Below are 21,044 nucleotides of genomic sequence, written 5' to 3'. Positions count from 1 at the left end.
ATATTTTTATGGACTTTCCATTATTATTTCTACTAGTAATGGCGGAGATCAGCTATTTTGAGCGGGACTGCAACCTTGCAGCGGACAAATCTGACCCTAGGTGACACTTTTTGGGGACCAGCGACACATATACAGTGATCAGCGCTAAAAAAATGCACTGTCACTGTACTAATGACACTGGCAGGGATGAGGTTAACGTTAGGGGCGATCAAAGGGTTAAATGCGCTCCTAGGGAATGCTTGCTAACTATGTGGGGGGTGCTCTTTGACTGGGGGAAGAGAGAGATCCATGTTCCTGATTAGCAGAAGCACAAGATTTCCATCTTCCCCTCTCACAGACCACTGTTCTGCCTCTCTCAGGGGGGATCGCCGGGTGCCGATGTTCTGTCGAATAGCCACCCCTCCCCTCAAATACTGCCTCTGATGGGTGTGCGCTGTACAGAACGTCACTCCAGTTGATATGTTGATCAGCTGGCAGAACCCAAACATAGCGAATGCGCAGATCGTCCGCACCATTATCTGATGCTATGCAAACAGCGGAGGGAGGACGTAATTGTCAGATTATGGGGTGTGTTTTGTGTGTGTTGCAGGACGTCTTCAGTGTGTTGAATGGCAGGTTTTGTGTGTGTGTGTGTGTGTTACAATACGACCTTAGACACAGGCAAAACCCGCCATTCAACACACTGGAGGCCTCCTGCAACACACACAAAACAAATCCACATAATCTGATAATGGCGCGGACGATCTGCGCATGCGCTATGTTCAGGTCCTGCCAGCTGATCATCATATCAGCTGGAGTAATGTTCCGTACCGCGCATGCGCAGACCCATCAGAGGCATTTTTTGATGGAAGGGGCACTATTTGACAGAACACCGGCGAACATCGGGTCCGTCGGACCCACTGATAGGCTCCCTCTGTGCCCAATCACAGCAGGCCACCAGGGGTGCACGCATGCTCCCCAGACCCAGAAGAAGCCCCAACATACGGGTGCATTGTCCCGCGCATCCGGGTCGCCCCGCAGTAAATGTGTGGTGGGCGGTCCGGAACTGGTTAATCTTATGAAGAAAAAGCACTAGAAAAGCCTTGGTCTTAAAAGCCCTTACAGGTTAGCACTTTAGATTTACAGAGAAGGTCTGGTGCTGGAATTACTGCCCATGATGTGACGTTTGTAACAATACCTCGCATGTGTGGGATGATCGCTTTTTGCGTGCGGGACGGACATACGGGTTCATCGCTCGCCGCCATCTTGTCTGAGCAGAGACTATTCCTGGGGATAGCAAAGCTTTTTTTTTTAGGAATTTCTACCCGTGTGTCATGTTCAGGCGTTTTGTTTTCTGGGCCAGGCAATGGGAGGAGAGCGAGGAGAATATAGAAGGAGAGGAGTGCTTCAAGTGTAAGAGTGTGGGAAACCCTCGTTATATGTGCGTTTCCCTTACCACATTCAAAGCACACTGCAGTTGTAAACTGAGATCAGTGACACCCCAAACACAGCGCTTTTGCCAGCAGCAGATCTTGCGGTACAGAAGTACCAGGTGATCCGGTTGCAGTGCGTTTCTAAATAAATGGGTTGAAATCGCACTGCACAGATCTGCATGTGATTTGCACAGAAACGCACGGCATTCCTGTGCCATTCCTGAACCAGCCCTGAAATCACAGTTACTGCACATTTACAGGCCCTCCCAATAAAGTCTGTGGGGTATAAAACACAAGAATAGACTCACTCATACTTTATGAGAGAGTAGAATGTAAGGTGACAGAGCACTGTGTAAGGAGATAGGAGAGAATGGGATTCTTCATACTGAGTGAAGGGGAGGGAAATGAGCAGAAAAACACTCAAATGTGAATGGAGGCTGAAGTGTAAGTCACAATATAAAGTGCAAGATGTAAAGCATAAGATACTTTATCTTTTATATTATATTCTATACTTTATACCTTATTATATAAAACAGTGGTGGTGAACGTTCCTGATATGGGGGCCTCATGAGCGTCCCTTAACATCACCAAAGGGCTGCACATAAATCTCAGTGAATATTCAGCTTCAGAGACAGCAAACATAACAGGATATAGTTAAACACTGCAGACATGATGCAAGAGATGATCAGAGACTGCAGACATGATACAAGAGATGGTCAGAGACTACAGACATGATACAGGAGATGGTCAGAGACTGCAGACATGATAAAGGAGATGGTCAGAGACTGCAGACATGATACAAGGGATGATCAGAGACTGCAGACATGATACAAGAGATGATCAGAGATTGCAGACATGATACAAGGGATGATCAGAGATTGCAGACATGATACAAGAGATGATCAGAGATTGCAGACATGATACAAGGGATGATCAGAGACTGCAGACATGATACAAGAGATGATCAGAGATTGAAGACATGATACAAGGGATGATCAGAGACTGCAGACATGATACAAGAGATGATCAGAGATTGCAGACATGATACAAGGGATGATCAGAGACTGCAGACATGATACAAGAGATGATCAGAGATTGCAGACATGATACAAGGGATGATCAGAGACTGCAGACATGATACAAGGGATGATCAGAGACTGCAGACATGATAAAAGACATTATCAGAGATTGCAGACATGAAACAAGGGATGATCAGAGACTGCAGACATGATACAAGAGATGATCAGAGATTGCAGACATGATACAAGGGATGATCAGAGACTGCAGACATGATACAAGAGATGATCAGAGATTGCAGACATGATACAAGGGATGATCAGAGACTGCAGACATGATACAAGGGATTATCAGAGACTGCAGACATGATACAAGAGATGACCAGAGACTGCAGACGTGATACAAGAGATGATCAGAGACTTCAGGCAGAATACAGGAGAGGGTCAGAGACTGCAGACATGGTACAAGAGATGATCAGAGACTACAGACATAATACAAGACATGATACATGAGGTGATCAGAGACTGCAGACATGGTACAGGATATGGCCAGAGACTGAGGACACAATACAAGAGATGGTGAAAGACTGCAGACATGCAGAAAGAGACTGTCAGAGACTAGGAACCTAGTATAGGAGTAGCTGGAGATGGGGACGTGCTTCAGAAGACAGTCATAGACCAGAGACCTATTACATGAGACTGCTGGAGATTTCTGCTATAACAAGGCAATAGAGAAACCCAGATCAGTGTCTGGGTGTTTGTTGGGTGTTTAGGTCACCTGAAATCATTTTAATCCTGAGCATTCCAGGACACCCCAGTACTAACGCTCTCTGATTATCTCTAATACTACGACTTAGATGTGTGAGCGGTGTGTGTTGGAGCTCAGAAAGAAACTGGAATTTCTAAGGAGCTCAGCACAGTGTACAGGACCCGTCTGCACCCTGTGTGCTCTATGACAAGTCTTCATCATGAAGGTTATAGTACTCCGCCTTCATACACTAATCCACAGTGTCAGGGTTGTGTCTCTTTCTCCCGATCATTCGCACATCAGCGCCTTCTATACTTCTTTGCTCACAATGACACTTCTAATGACACATCAGAACATCTCTATCTAATTACTGAGAAGGCTCAGCCCATTATCACAACATTACATGGGTAGTCAGAGGCCATCATTAGACGCAGCGGTGCTGTATAAGTATGACATTGTAGATTTATCTCCTTCCCAAGTGGTCACAGTGTCTTCTTCATATCTTGGTCTTCAGCTGTAGCCGAAGCGCCTCCAGTTCCAGGCCGGGACAATGAAGAACCTGAGGGTGGAGGTGGTGAGGATTCTGGGTAAAGATACTCTGGGACTGAATCCGGGCGAAGATTGCTAACCTGAGTAGAGGGCGACATGGAGAGTCTGAGCAACCTGATTGGATGGAGCAAAACCCAGCTACAAGCCTTCACCAAGAAGGCCAAAGTAAGTGCTGAGGGGGGACCAATAATTGTCTCTGACATTCCTTTGTAGACTCACCCTGACCTCTTGTCTATTCTTTCTTAGATTGTAAGATCTTGGGGGCCATTTTACATTTCTTTTGTGCTATAGATTGGTATATTTTTTAATATAGAGACAAACAGAGTGATCTATCTGAACAGAGACCCAAATGCACTATATTGTCAAAAGTATTGGGACACCTGCCTTTACACACAAACTTTATTGGCATCCCAATCTTAGTCCGTAGGGTTCAATATTGAGTTGGCCCACCCTTTGCAGCTGTAACAGCTTCATCTCTTCTGGGAAGGCCGTCCACAAGGTTTAGGAGTGTATCTATGGGAATGTTTGGCCATTCTTCCAGAAGCGCATTTGTGAGGTCAGGCACTGATGTTGGATGAGATGCTGGCTCGCACTCTCCACTCTAATTCATCCCAAAGGTGTTCTATCAGGTTTAGGTTAGGATTCTGTGCAGGCCAGTCAAGTTCCTTCACCCCGAACTCGCTCATCCATGTCTTTATGGACCTTGCTTTGTGCGCTGGTGCGCAGTCATGTTGGAACAGGAAAGGGCCATCAACAAACTGTTCCCACTAAGTTGGGAGCATGAAATGTTCCAAAATGTCTTGGTATGCTGACGCCTTAAAGTGTTACTAAACCTAAAATAGTTTTTAACCCTAATGCATTGCTTGCATTAAGGTAAAAAAAAAATCGGTGTCCCTGTGCCCCACTTCCCCGTGTGAAGGGGAATAGAGGGGAGAAGAGATCAGCGCTGTGTAGGGCTGCATCTTTTCTCCCCTTACTTCCTCTTTACACTGCATTCGAGCAGCAGCAGGAGCCATTGGCTTTTGCTGCTGTCAATCAGAGGAAGTGGAGGGCAGGCTTAAGTCCCGCTTTGTAAGTTTGTGGAGCACAGCTCCATAGACACACAGCTCGGGAGCACGGGACTACCTCTCCCCATAGTCAGCAGCTGGCTATGGCAGTCCTGCAGAAGAAAAGGAGGAGTCAAGAGAGCCGCCGGGGACCCAAGAAGAGGAGGTTTGGGGCCACCCTGAGCAATACTACTGCGCAGAGCAGGTAAGTATAACATGTTTGTTATTTTAATCAAATAAAAAATGAGTTTATAACACTTTAAGAGTTCCCATCACTGGAACTAAGGGGCCAAGCCCAACCCCTAAAAAAACAACCCCACACCATAATCTCCCCTCCGCTAAATTCTTTGGACCTTTGTATAAAGCAAGGTCCAGAAAGACAAGGCTGAGCGAGTTTGAGGTGGAGGAACTTGACTGGCCTGCACAGAGTTCTATTAGGCCTTCTCGTCCAACATCAGTGCCTGGCCTCACAAATGCACTTCTGGAAGAATGGTCAGACATTCCCATAGACACACTCCTAAACCTTGTGGACGGCTTTCCCAGAAGAATTGAAGCTGTTATAGCTGCGAGGGGGGGGGGGGGGGGGCAACTCAATATTGAACCTTATGCCGTGTACACGGCCGGACTTTTCAACAGCAAAGGTCCGACAGAACGAATCCGTCGGACAATTCGACCGTGTGTGGGCTTCAACAGACCTTTGCTGTCAAAAAAATCAGACAGACTTTAGATTTAGAACGATTCAAATCTTTCTGACGGACTTAAGTCCGGTCAAAAAAATCTGTTCGTCTGTATGCTAGTCCGATGGACGAAAACCGACGCTAGGGCAGCTATTGGCTACTGGCTATGAACTTCCTTCTTCTAGTCTGGTCGTATGTCATCACGGTCAAATCCATCAGACTTTGGTGTGATTGTGTGTAGACAAGTCCGATTCGATGGAAGTCTGTTAAAGTCTGGTCGTGTGTACACGGCATTATAGACTAAGGCCGCGTACACACGGGCGGATTGTCTGCCCAACTAAGTTCGTCAGACAATCCGACAGACAGTCCGTCCAAACTTTTGAATGAACGGACTTGCCCACACACGGAACTTTTTGAGCGGACTAATACAACTAAGTCCGCCATACAATCCGCTCAACTTTTGAAATGAACGGACTCGCCCACACACGCGGAGGAAAGTCCGCTCATTTCGAGCGCGTCTCCAGGTAGGCGGGGCCCGCGACGGAGACGTTGCGGGCCCCGCCGCCTGGTATGGACTTAAAGGGGAACCCCAACGCCGAAAAAAATCGGCGTGGGGGTCCCCCCCAAGTCCACAACAGACCCTTGTCCGAGCACGCTACCCGGCCGGCCAGGAAAGGGGGGCGAGCGAACGCGCCCCCCCCCCCTCCTGAGCCGTACCAGGCCGCGTGCCCTCAACATGGGGGGTGCCTTGGGGAAGGGGGGGCCGCGCGGCCCCCCCACCCCAAAGCACCTTGTCCCCATGTTGATGAGGACAAGGGCCTCTTCCCGACAACCCTGGCCTTTGGTTGTCGGGGTCTGCGGGCGGGGGGCTTATCGGAATCCGGGAGCCCCCTTTAATAAGGGGGCCCCCGGATACCGGCCCCCCACCCTATGTGAATGAGTATGGGGTATAATGTACCCCTACCCATTCACCTGTGAAAAAAAGTACAAAAAAAAACACAACACAGGGTTAAAATATTTTATTGCACAGCTCCGGGGGTCTTCCGTCTTCGGGGGTCTTCTCGCCGGACTCCTCCGCTATCTTCTTGTAGCTCTTTTGCTAGCGGAGGAGTCCGGCTTTCTTCTTCCCCGCCGCCGGCCTCTTCTCCCGACTTCGGGGGTCTTGTCCCCCTCTTCGGTTCTTCTGCCGGGCCACCGCGCCTTCTTATAGCTCTTTTACAGGCGGTGGCCCAGTCTTCTGTCGCCGCTGTCGCTGTCGCCGCCGCCGCCTTCCGTTCTTCTTCTTCTTCTTCTTCTTCTTCTTCCCCAGGAGATGTTGCCTCGACGATCTCTCCGGCCGGAATGCCAGAGCCGCGCTGCGCGGCCACTTATATAGTGACAATGGGGCGGTGTCACATGGTATATGTCACATGGGTTGGTCACATGGTGACCCCGCCCACTTACGATGTCATAGTCCCCATGTGACATCAACCCCTGGAGACCCGCTCGAAATGAGCAGACTTTTCTCCGGGCGGGAAAAGTCCGCTCATTTCGAAAGTACAGTGGACTGGCACACACGGGCGGACTGTCCGCTCAAACCAAGTTTGAACGGACAATCTTACGGAAATTCCGTAAGACTTTGTTCGTCAGACAGTCCGCTGAAAAAGTCAGCTGAAGCCCACACACGAGCGGACTGTCCGCTCAAATGTGTTTCGGCGGACTAAGTTGGGCAGACAGTCCGCCCGTGTGTACGCGGCCTAAGACTGGGATGCCATTAAGTTCATGTGCGCGTAAAGGCAGGTGTCCCAATACTTTTGACAAAGTAGTATATCTTCTAATCTAGAGCAATGTTTCTCAACAGATCATGTTTTCAGGCTTCCTATTATTTTGCACAGGTGGTTTGAACAGTATCACTGCCTTAGTAATTACCACAGCCGTTTCTTCTGAGGGAAATCCTGAAAACATGACCTGTTGGGGGTACATGAGGACTGGAGTTGAGAAATATTGTTCTAGAAATCAGATCATCCAATCAAGCATCAGTACATACTGCCAAGTCAAATCAGAATTGTTTTGCTAAAGTAGTCCTTATTTGGTCACTTTGGCACTCATCCTACCAGAATTTCCACTAGGGATCAGATTATCCAATCAAGCATCAGTACGACAGCCAAACCCAACCAAAACTGATGTGCTAAAGTGGTCCTTAGGGGGTCACTTTGGCACTCCTCCTACCTGAATTTCCACTAGAGAGCAGATTATCCAATCAAGCATCAATAAGCACAGCCAAGCCCAACCAGAATTTATGGGCTAAAGTGGTCCTCAAGTGGGTAATTCTAATGCCGCGTACACACGACTGGACTTTCCGGCAGACTAGGTCCGACGGACTGATTCCATCGGACAATCCGATCGTGTGTGGGCTAATCCGATCATTTTTCATAAAAAAATTAATAAAATATCAGACGGACCTAGAAATAGAACATGTTTCAAATCTGTCCGACTGACTCAATTCCTATCGGGAAAACCGTTCGTCTGTATGCTGGTCTGATGGTCCAAATACGACACAAGGGCAGCTATTGGCTACTGGCTATTGAACTTCCTTTTCTAATCCCGTCTTACGTAGTCACCTTCAAAACGAACGGACTTTCGAACGGACTAAGTTCATTTGTGTGCAGCCAAGTCCGTTCATTCGGAAAGTCAGTCGGAACTCTGCCGAAAGTCTGTCCGGAAGACCGTCAGACCTAGTCTTCTGAAAGTCCGGTTGTGTGTACACGGCATAACACTTCTCCTACCTGGACATCCATGGGGGAGCAAATGATCCTTTTAAACATCCATATGCAACCACCTCCCCAGCGCAACCAGAAATGATGTGCTAAAGTTATCCTTAGTGGCAAAACTCCTCCTACCCAGACATCCACTAGGGGGCAGATTATCCAATTAAACATCAATATGCACCCCTCAGCCCATCCAGAATTGATGTTGTAAAGTGGTCCTTAGTGGATCACTCTGACACGCTTTCCACCTGAATATCTGTTAAAAAGCAGATTATCCAGTCATTCATTAACCACTTCAATACTGGCACTTGCAACCCCTTTCTGCCCAGACCAATTTTCAGCTTTCAGTGCTGTCGCAGTTTGAATGACAATTGTGCGGTCATGCAGCACTGTACATACATTACATTTTTATCATTTTTGTGAGACAGATAGAGCTTTCTTTCAGGGGTATTTAATCAGCACTTTTTTTTGTGTTTTTTTTTTTGCTTAAGTTTCTGTTATAACATTTTTGCAAATAATTAATTTGTCTTCACTGCACTGATAAGTTGCAATGATGAGGTTGCACTGATGTGCACTAATGAGGCTGCACTGATGAGGTTGCACTGATGTGCACTAATGAGGCTGCACTGATGAGGTTGCACTGATGTGCACTAATGACGCTGCACTGATGAGGTTGCACTGATGTGCACTAATGAGGCTGCACTGATGTGCACTAATGAGGCTGCACTGATGAGGTTGCACTGATGAGGTTGCACTAATGTGCACTGATGAGGCTGCACTGATGAGGTTGCACTGATGTGCACTGATGAGGCTGCACTGATGTGCGCTGTTAAACTGCACTGATGTGTATTGATGAGAATGCACTGATGAGGTGGCACTGTTGCACCCCCCAGCCCCCTCAAGAACTGGTGTGCTAAAGTGGGTCACTTTGGCAATCCTCTACCACAGGTTTGGTCAGAGGTGGAGATGCAGTTACCCTCTCACCCATATAGCTGCACCCAGTAAACACACAGGGGAAGGTGTCATTCAACTTTTAAAAATAGGTCTAAGCATGTAGTCTAACCTGGGGAACAAAGATTCAAATAGCTAGAAAATAACCTGAGATAAAACATCCCCCTCTATAGCTGGTTAGAAAGAGTTGTTTCCTCTGCGGTATAGGTTGGTGACATTCCCCCTGTGTCACATTGGAATGTGGAGTGTCACATTCTGTACCAGGTGAAGTGGCAGCTGGCGGCACAGTGAGAGGCTCTCACCCGCCATCCAGACACATGTATCATGTCATAGTCATCGAGAGCCCAACCATTCCCCATCACACCAGGACAGAGCGCCGGGGGGCCTCACACAGAGAATAGATCTTCTATAATTCATCAGAACTTTAAAGAGCGCTTCATAAATAATACGACACGAAGATTACACTGAGGGTGATAATACCTACAGCAGTATATACTGTACCGTCATGTATATATTATACAATGGGATAACACGAGTCTTCTATTACTCTGTCTGTAACCCTGAAGAATCTATACATTAACATACATACATTCATCCGAAATCCCGCTCATCTACAATCCACCATATACGTTTTATTTTGCTTTGTACACCGTGTTCTGTGAACGACGATGGCCTTGCTTCTTCAGTTATCTCCATTTTTAATGAGAAAATCACAATATTATCTAATACAACACATTACCAGAGCCATAGGACATACAGAGTACATACAGTATCTCACAAAAGTGAGTACACCCCTGACATTTTTGTAAATATTTCATTATATCTTTTCATGTGACAACACTGAAGAAATGACACTTTTCTACGATGTAAAGTAGTGAGTGTACAGCTTGTATAACAGTGTAAATTTGCTGTCCCCTCAAAATAACTCAACACACGGCCATTAATGTCTAAAGCGCTTCCAACAACAGTGAGTACACCCAGTGGTGTCGGCAGGGGGGAGCTGAGAGTGGCTGAAGCCCCAAGTGGGAACCCAAAAAGCCCCAGGTCTCGGATGGGCACTATTCTATTATTAGCCCCGAGCACCGCCAAGCGGGGACCGATCTGATTCTGAGCGCCCTGACTGCGGCCGAGTCACATAGCAGGTCCCACCTTCTGGAGCCTGCAGCGCCTATGATGAACGCCCCACTGGTCCAATGGTGGCACAGCAGGATGTGTGATGTCCATCATAGGCGTTGCAGTCTCCAGAAGGTGGGAATTACAATGCGGCCGCTGGGCCACAAAGATCCCCGCTCAGGCTGACGGCTCTCCTCCTCTTCTCTGGCTGCCTCGCACACCATGGATGAGCTGAGCTGCTGCAGGACATGTGAAGTCTGTCTCCTTGTCAGATAGGCCACTGCATGTCAGGTAGGTCAGTGAATGTAAGGTAGGTCAGTGTATGTCAGGTAGGTAGGTCAGTGTGTGTATATCAGGTAGGTCAGTGTGTGTAAGGGCACTGGTAAGCCAAGCAGCAACCATCAAGTGAGCTTACCCCCAACCCTAGTAACTCCCCTGAGTACATCCCTAAGTGAAAATGTCTAAATTTGGCCCAAAGTGTCAATTTGTGTGGCCATCATTATTTTCCAGCACTGCCCTAACCCTCTCTGGCATGGAGTTCATCAGAGCTTCACAGGTTGCCACTGGAGTCCTCTTCCACTCCTCCATGATGACATCACAGAGCTGGTGGATGTTAGAGATCGTACGCTCCTCCACCTTCCATTTGAGGATGCTCCACAGATGCTCAATAGGGTTTAGGTCTGGAGACATGCTTGGCCAGTCCATAACCTTTACCCTCAGCTTCTTCAGTAAGGCAGTGGTTGTCTTGGAGGTGTGTTTGAGGTCATTATCATGTTGGAATACTGCCCTGTGGTCCAGTCTCTGAAGGGAGGGGGTCATGCTCTGCTTCAGTATGTCACAGTACATGTTGGCATTCATGGTTCCCTCAATGAACTGTAGCTCCCCAGTTCCGGCAGCACTCATGCAGCCCCAGACCATGACACTCCCACCACCATGCTTGATTGTAGGCAAGACACACTTGTCTTTGTACTCCTCACCTGGTTGCCACCACACACACTTGACACCATTTGAACCAAATAAGTTTGTCTGTCCTTAGTCTGCTTGTCTTTAGCAAACTGTTTGCAGGCTTTCTTGTACATCATCTTTAGAAGAGGCTTCCTTCTGGGATGACAGCTATGCAGACCAATTTAATGTAGTGTGCTGCGTATGGTCTGAGCACTGACAGGCAACCCCCACCTTTCAACCTCTGCAACAATGCTGACAGCACTCATATGTCTATTTCCCAAATACAACCTCTGGATATGACGCTGAGCACGTGCTCTCAACTTCTTTGGTCGACCATGGTGAGGCCTGTTCTTAGTAGAACCTGTCCTGTTAAACCACTGTATGGTCTTGGCCACGTGCTGCAGCTCAATTTCAAGGTCTTAGAAATCTTCTTATAGCCTAGGCCCGTGATGGCGAACCTTGGCACCCCAGATGTTTTGGAACTACATTTCCCATGATGCTCTGGCACTCTGCAGAGTAGTTTGAGCATCATGGGAAATGTAGTTCCAAAACATCTGGGGTGCCAAGGTTCGCCATCACTGGCCTAGGCCATCTTTATGTAGAGTGACAATTCTTTTTTTCAGATCCTCAGAGAGTTGTTTGCCATGGGGGGCCATGTTGAACTACCAGTGACCAATATGAGAGAGTGAGAACAATACCAAATTTAAAACACCTGCTCCTCATTCACACCTGAGACCTTGTAACACTAACAAGTCACATGACACCGGGGAGGGCAAATGGCTAATTGGGTCCAATTTGGACATTTTCACTTAGGGGTGAACTTTTGTTGCCAGTGGTTTAGAAATTAATGGCTGTGTGTTGAGTTATTTTGAGGGGACAGCAAATTTACACTGTTATACAAGCTGTGCACTCACTACTTACATTGTAGAAGAGTGTTTTCTTCAGTGTTGTCACATGAAAAGATAGAATAAAATATTTACAAAAATGTGAGGGGTGTACTCACTTTTGGGAGATACTGTATGTATAAAATATCCCCATTCCTGGGAAGGAGAGTCATTAATGTGTACATAAAGACAGCCGTAATCCTAGAAAATAGGTCACCCATTCCACAGAAAGCCGGCTGCTAAACTTTGTAATTATATAGGAATGTATAATATACCTACTGTATATATCAATATTTACAAAGCGAAACAAATAACATTTAACAAAAAAAAAAAAACAATATACCAATAAATAAAATAATGCAACATTAAAATAAAACATATACTGTGTAAATAAATATATATATATATATATATATATATATATATATATTGTATATCAGAGGTAGGAAACCTTTTAGGCACAGTGGGCAGAAAAATGTTTTCAAAGAAATTGAGTGTGCCGATTTTATAACCAAAAAATGTCAAATTCACACTCTTAAACATGAAAAGGATCTTTTATAAAGTAAATGCTGTAAACTACTATAGTAGTGAGAAATTAACATCCTGCACTCTCACACCTCAGATCACTGCCCCCCCCCCCCCTGCAAATCTGCCTCTACCACTGTCCCCTTGTACATCTGCCCCACCACTGTAACCCCCTGCTCCTCTGTACCCCCCTGTGCTCATCTTCCCCACCAATGTACCATACCACTGCACAGTGAGAGGCACTCACCCGCCATCCAGACATGTGTATAATGTCTTTGTCACCAGGTCATCGAGAGCCCAACCATTCCCCATCACACCAGGACATAGCACTGGGTGGCCTCACACAGGGAATAGATCTTCTATAATTCACCTGAACTTTAAAGAGCGCTTCATAAATAATACAACACAAAGATTACACAGAGGGTGATAATACCTATAGCAGTATACTGCCCTGATGGGCACTGATGAGGCTGCACTGATGGACACTGATAATCTGCACTGATGGCCACCGATGATGCTGCACTGATGGGCACTGGTGTGCACTTATAATCCGCACTGATGTGTATTGATGAGAATGCACTGATGAGGCGACACTGATGCACCCCCAGCCCCCTCAAGAACTGGTGTGCTAAAGTGGGTCACTTTGGCAATCCTCTACCACAGGTTTGGTCAGAGGTGGAGATGCAGTGACCCTCTCGCCCATATAGCTGCACCCAGTAAACACACAGGGGAAGGTGTCATTCAACTTTTAAAAATAGGCCTAAGCTTGTAGTCTAACTTGGGGAACAAAGATTCAAGGTGGAGAGGAACTCCTGTCTTATATGACCTCCCGAAATGTGTAGTTCCTCTATAGCTGGTTGTTAAGAGTTGTGTCCTCTGCAGTATAGGTTGGTGACATTCCCCCTGTGTCACATTGGAATGTGGAGTGTCACATTCTGTACCAGGTGAAGTGGCAGCTGGCGGCACAGTAAGAGGCTCTCACCCGCCATCCAGACACGTGTATCATGTCATAGTCATCGAGAGCCCAACCATTCCCCATCACACCAGGACAGAGTGCCGGGGGGGCCTCACACAGAGAATAGATCTACTATAATTCATCAGAACTTTAAAGAGCGCTTCATAAATAATACGACATGAAGATTACACAGAGGGTGATAATACCTACAGCAGTATATACTGTACCGTCATGTATATATTATACAATGGGATAACACGAGTCTTCTATTACTCTGTCTGTAACCCTGAAGAATCTATACATTAACATACATACATTCATCCGAAATCCCGCTCATCTACAATCCACCATATACGTTTTATTTTGCTTTGTACACCGTGTTCTGTGAACGAAGATGGCCTTGCTTCTTCAGTTATCTCCATTTTAATGAGCAAATCACAATATTATCTAATACAGCACATTACCAGAGCCATAGGACATACAGAGTACATATGTATAAAATATCCCCATTCCTGGGAAGGAGAGTCATTAATGTGTACATAAAGACAGCCGTAATCCTAGAAAATTGGTCACCCATTCCAGAGAAAGCCGGCTGCTAAACTTTGTAATTATATAGGAATGTATAATATACCTACTGTATATATCAATATTTACAAAGCTAAACAAATAACATTAAACAAAAAAATATATACCAATAAATAAAACAATGCAACATTAAAATAAAACATATATTATGTAAATATATATACTGTATATCAGAGGTAGGCAACCTTTTGAGCACAGTGTGCTGAAAAATGTTGAAAGAGATTGAGCGTGCCGATTTTATAACAAAAAAATTCAAACTTCACACGCTCAACCATGAAAAGGATTTTTTATAAATGGTAAATGCTGTGAACTACTTTAGTAATGAGAAATTAACATTGTGCACCTTCACACCTCAGATCACTGTCCCCCTGCAAATCTGCCTCACCACTGTACCGCCCTGTCCATCTGCCCCACCACTGTACCCCCCCTGCTTATCTGCCCCACCACTGTACCCCCCCTTGCTCATCCGCCCCACCACTGTATCACCCTGCTAATCTGCCCCACCAATATACCCCCTTTCTCATCGGCCTGACCACTATAACCCCCTGTACATCTGTTCCACCACTGTTCCACCATTCTCTTTTGTCCCAACACTGTAACCCCCTGCACATCTGCCCAACCACTGTTCCCTCTTTCTCATCTGTTCCACCACTGTACCTCCATGCTCATCTGCCCCACCACTGAACCATCTTCTCATCTGTCCTAACACTGAACTTATCTGCTCATCTGCCCCACCACTGTAACCCCCTTTCTCATCTGCCCCATGATTGTACCTCTTGCACATCTGTCCCACCTCTGTTCCCTCTGCTCTCCTGCCCTACCAATACACCTCCTTTCACATCTGCCCCACTGCTCAACCCCCCCTTATTTTCTGACCCAACACTGAAACCCCTGCTCCCATCTGGCCCATGACGGTACCCCTCCTGCTCCTCTGTCCCACTGCTGAACCCCCTTCTCATCTCTTCCACCACTATACCTCCCTGCACCGCTGTACCCTGGTTAAATCCATCAAGTAGAGGTTTCCCCCCATTGGTTATTTGGTTGAGGGTAAGCATTTGTTTGCTGATGCTGGCTTCTTAATGCGCTGCCATATATATGTAGAAATAAATTCATATTTATGTACTTAATGTTTTTAGATATTTTTCATTCTTAGTAGTTTTATTGTTTCTCTTTCTCCTTTTCATTGTTTTTTTGTAGTAGCTTACACTTCCCCTGAGGAAGTGTATCAGTGAAACATGTCAGGATAATGTGCAATGAATCTCTTTGTTACTATGTTCTTGGACCTCGATTGTTAACAGGCATGTACTGGCCATCGGGACTACAGGGAGTTTCCCGGTGGGCCGATGGCTCAGTGGGCCGGTTTCAGTGACAGCCTGCTAAGTAATGGCTGCACAGCTCACCCTCAACTTTACGCAGTGATGTGTGAAGGATGAGGAAAAATACAGAAGAGAATAAGTGAAATAATAAGAGGTTAGTGAGGACTCCTTATGTTATGCGTATAGTTTATATACTGTTTTTGTGCTTGTTTGCAAAATTAAAGTGGGCCGGTCTGGATGAAGTCCAGGGCCAAATTCTTGTCCCAGTTCAGCCCTGATTGTTAATCTTCTTGTCAATACCTCAGCACTTTTCAAGTGAATGGTTTTTAAACTGTGACTTAAATAAATCATTTATTTTTAATATGGCTATATTTCCTGTTCTTTGAAATTGTAAGCACCGTCAAAATCCCTTGCTCCTCCTCTACATATGCCTCATTTGTCTTATTTTGGGATGTGGTGCTAAATTTTTATGGGTGTCCCTTAGGAATTCGACCAACATTGAATTGATAAATGTAAAGTTATGCACTTGGGGGCTAAGAATATGCATGCATCATACATACTAGGGGGAGTACAACTGGGGGAATCCATAGTGGAGAAGGATCTGGGGATTTTGGTAGATCATAAGCTCAATAATAACATCAATGCCAAGCAGAAGTTTCCAAAGCGAGCAAAGTCCTTTCTTGTATTAAGAGAGGTGTGGACTCCAGTGAGAGAGAAATCATTTTGCCCCCCTGTACAAATCATTAGTAAGACCTCATCTGGAATAGGCAGTTCAGTTTTGGGCACCAGTTCTCAAAAGGGATATTGGAGAACTGGAGTAAGTGCAGAGAAGGGCAACCAAACTGATAAGAGGCATGGAGGAGATCAACTATGAGGAAATATTGGAGGAACTGAATTTATTCTCTCCTAATAAGAGGAGATTAAGGGGGGATATGATCAACATGTACAAATATATAAGGGGTCCATATAGTGAACTTGGTGTTGAGTTATTAATTTTACGGTAAACACAGAGGACAGGAGGTAAGGACAGGAGGAAAGGAGGTTTCATCTCCAAATACGAAAAGGTTTCTTCACAGTAAGAGCTGTGAAAATGTGGAATAGACTCCCTGCAGAGGTGGTTCTGGCAAGCAGTAGATTGCTTTAAGATTGCTTTAAGAAAGGCCTGGATTATTTCCTAAATGTATATAATATAACTGAGTACTAACATTTATGGGTAAAGTTGATCCAGGGAAAATCTGATTGCCTCTTGGGGGTCAGGAAGGAATCTTTTTCTCCTGCTGTATGTAGCAAATTGGATCATGCTCTGCTGAGGTTTTTTGCCTTCCTCTGATCAACTGTGGGTATAGGATTGGGTATACGGGATTGTTTGATATTATTTTTTATTTATTTCTTTTTATGGTTGAACTAGATGGACTTGTGTCTGTTTTCAACCTGACTAACTATGTAACTATGAAGCTGCTGAGAAGTGGGTAATCTCCCGCCACAGCTCATTGGTCCAGCAATGACAGCAAACATTCGGGTTTGCACTAAACTCAAGCTCCTAACTTCTTCTTAAAGAGGAACTTCAGTTCACGCCCCAGTGTCACCATTATGACATATGTACAGATGTGCCGAAGGGTTGTTCCCGCTCTGCAGAGCCTTTCGGCACATCTGCACACACAGGAGATTTCCTGCGCACGTGCAAAGACAACAAGCTATTGGAGCTTCGGTACTTTTACAGATGTGCCGCAAAAGCTGCTGATCCCAGAAATGGGTCCTGGAATACAGCAAGGTATATATTACCGATGTTTGTGTTGTTGTCCCTTTTACGGGGGATAACAAGAGTACAATTTTGGAGCACTCAGGGATTCTCGCCCAAGCAGGATAAGGAGTTCTGGGGTGACCCAGTAAAAATGTGAAAACACAATTTTTTTTTTAAAAGGACAGTGTAAAAATAAAAAGTAAAATAAATAAGAAAAAAAATAATAATTTAAAGCGCCCCATCCCGCCCTTCCCTGCATACGTAAGAAGCGGCCGCATATAAAAAAAGTTTTTCAAACCACATATGTGAGGTATCGCCATGATCGTTAGAGTGAGAGAAATAATTCTACCAAAAGACTTCCTCTAACTCAAAACTGGTAACCTGTAGACATTTTTAAACGTTGCCTATGGAGACTTTTAAGGGTCAAAGTTTGTTGCCATTCCACAAGCGTGCACAATTTTGAAGCTTGACATGTTGGGTATCAATTTACTCAGCGTAATATTATCTTTCACAATCTAAAAAAAAAATTGGGCTAACTTTACTGTTGTCGTATTTTTTTATTCAATTTTTTTATTTTTTTCCAAAAAAATTGCGCTTGTAATGACTGCCATTTTATTCTCTAGGGTGTCTGAAAAAAAAAAAAAATATATATATATATATATATATATATATATATATATATATATATATATATATTAACTTGTCAACAAGTTTGAAAAATAGGCCTGTCCTTAAGTGGTTAAAAAAACAAAACAAACATTGCCTTTTAATAATGCTTTTTTTTTTTAAAGGAACAAAAAAAAAATGGGGGAGAAGGCAGGACAATATAAGAATGAGCTTAGGGTGAAGGTCCTCTCTAAGATGATGTTGATACTTTAATGTCTATAGCCTGGCCCCAGGTTCACTTTAAAGCGGAGTTCCACACAATTTCTGAAATTCACCTTATTACCAAGCTGGCATAACATACACTGTCAAAAGGCAATCATTTTTTTTTTTTTTCCTAAGGGTTACCCTTTTAGGCTTTATTTAGGTGGCGTTACCTGTATTAGCCACCCGCGGGTATCACCGTCATATCTGGCGGTGCATTGTCTCCTGGGGTGGCGCACTGTCTCCTGGGAGCTATGAATCAATCTTCCCAGGAGTCAGTATGGCTAGCCGCCGCTAATTATCGTGATCTTCCAAAACTGGAAGTGACGCTATGGCGCCAGCATGTATTGGAGGCGTTTCTTAAACCTCCATTTTGTTTATCTTTGTTGCCATCACAACGGGGCGGGTACTTCCGCAGCCCGCCATTGTGATGGCAATGTGGGAAGCTTACGGCGCTGTGACGTGTACATAATGCGTATGCACAGGAACAGGCGGTGCATGCTGGTAGCTCAGCATCACCGTATCCCGGAACTGTCTGCTTGTGGGCTTCACATGCCCACAGGCAAGATGACAACTGCCAGGAACACATTATATAAGTTATTTTTATATACGAAACCGGACATCAGGGGGTAATTTGGAAAAAAACAAGTGAGTGGTACATTTACATTATACGAACTTAGGAATTTAGAAAAAAATAAAGTTAATTGATTTGACGTTGGAACTCCGCTATAAGTCACTACAATACAAAATAGCACCATTGTCAATATTCAACACTTATAGCAAAGGTTAGAGCAATTACATGGTCAGTTACAATACAGACTGCCATGAATCATTCGGGGGTCATCATCATCCTTCAGCCAGACATTCTGCACAGTCAGACGAAAATGTGCTGACATGACACCCATATATATATATATATATATATATATATATATATATATATATATATATATATAACCCCCACGCCTCATCAGGAGTGCCTGGCAGAGGAAGGGTTAACACCACCCCGGAAAGGCGAATGACACGGCTGAGAGCAGGCGACCCGTAGGCTCTTGTCTCTAGCACTCTCCGTTATCAATTAGAGAAAGCCGTTGGAGACGGGGACACGTTTAGTGGCAAAACTCCAAATCCGTGTTGCGGATTTAATGATAAATTTAGCGGCATGAAAACAGCAGCGGTGTCAGCACTGTATCTCCACACTGACATTAATGATATCATCAGCTTATTACATTATCTGCTAATGTACAGCGTGATGTATGGAGGGGAGCGCACCTGTCAGCCGGGAATCACATTATCAATCCATCATCCCTAATAAACTATTTATATACAGGAGGATATTGAGTTCCTTGGCTGCTCCCAACGTCCTTATTGTCTGTTGTCTTCTGTTAGTGGATGTGGATGGTCGGTGGTAGTAACCTGCGTGTCCTGGCTATGGGGGGACAGGTGTGAGAAGGAGACCTAAAAATACATGATATTTTATGGAAGAAAACCACCAATTATTATCCAGAGTCTGTACAGGAATCCTCAGGCTGGTTCATGGAGACGGCTAACAATACATCTGACAATGGCCCACCACTGTCACCAATTAGCAGCAGAATGTTACAAATATTTTATACCTAATTATGAAGTTTATTCAGTTCTGGCATCTCCATTGGATTGCTGCAAACACCACGACTAAGCTGCAATATTAATCACTCATTTAGAAGAATGCAGTTCTATGCAGTGGCGTTATGTAAACCCAATTGCTAAAGTCTCATAGAAGCTTTACAATGTTATGCCACATACACGCGGCCGGACTTTCCGGCAGAAAAGGTCTGACGGAATCATTCCATCAGATATTCCGATCGTGTGTGGGCTTCAGCAGATTTTTTAGTTAGAAAATTCTGACAGGCCTAGAAATTGAACATGTTTTAGATCTTTGTGACGGAATCAATTCCTATCGGGAAAACCGTTCGTCTGTACGCTGTTCCGACGGACCAAAAACGGCGCAAGGGCAGCTATTGGCTACTGGCTATTTAACTTCCTTTTTCTAGTCCCGTCGTACTTGTTGTACGTCACAACGTTCTAAATGATTGGACTTTGGTGTGATCGTGTGTACGCAAGTCCGTTTCAGCAGAACTCCGTCAGAAAAACCGTCAGAGTTTATTCTGATGGAAAAACCAGTCGTGTGTACGCGGCCTTAGAATTAAATTAAAAGTAATTTTCGGTATTTTAAAATTTGCAGTTTTCATTAAAATAATCCCTGCTGAAAGTTCCTTGTTCACACACCTCCTGTCATAGGGTGACAACGCTCTGTCTAGGGTTGCCACCTGTCCAGGATTACATAGTTACATAGTAGGTGAGAAAAAAGACACAAGTCCATCAAGTCCAATCTATGTGGATTCACCCGGACAATCCAGGTTTTAAATCATGTGTGCGGGTTTGAGTCCGCCTGAAAACCACACACATTATTCAGACCAGGCTGTGATTCCCCAAGTAACCGAGATAGTCACACATAAATCTGTTGCCATCCGGGAGCTGCAGGTGGGTGTCTGGGGGCAGGTTCCACATCACTGAAGGGCAGGGTGATGATGTCAGCAAGAGAAATTTGGCTACACCCACTGTTCACCATGACGCAATATGAGCGCTGCATTACTACTCTCCTTGGGGCACATAAAGATGTCCCGGGTCTTTTATAATCCTATGGTATAATGTTTTCTATTAAAAAAAGAAATACTGTGCCCTGTGCCGCTAAAGTGTTCGGGTTTGGCTTGAAGAAAAGGTGGCAACCCCAGCTCTGTCCCTGTCTCCCAATTGTGTTCTTGTGTTGTCACCCTGTCACACAGGCTGCCAATAAAGACTACAAGTGACTCTCATCACACATTACACAGGCATGATCCACTGTTTGTCACCTTTAGGAAATATGCCCTGAGAAATGGCATGCAGCCATCACTGGAGTGTATATAGACAGGAAGAAGCTGCAAGAAG

The sequence above is a fragment of the Lithobates pipiens genome, unplaced genomic scaffold, assembly GCF_037356315.1.
Source record: "Lithobates pipiens isolate NorthernLeopardFrog02 unplaced genomic scaffold, aLitPip1_a1.2 Scaffold_27, whole genome shotgun sequence".
NCBI classification, from domain to species: domain Eukaryota; kingdom Metazoa; phylum Chordata; class Amphibia; order Anura; family Ranidae; genus Lithobates; species Lithobates pipiens.
This window is presented reverse-complemented; position numbering follows the sequence as displayed.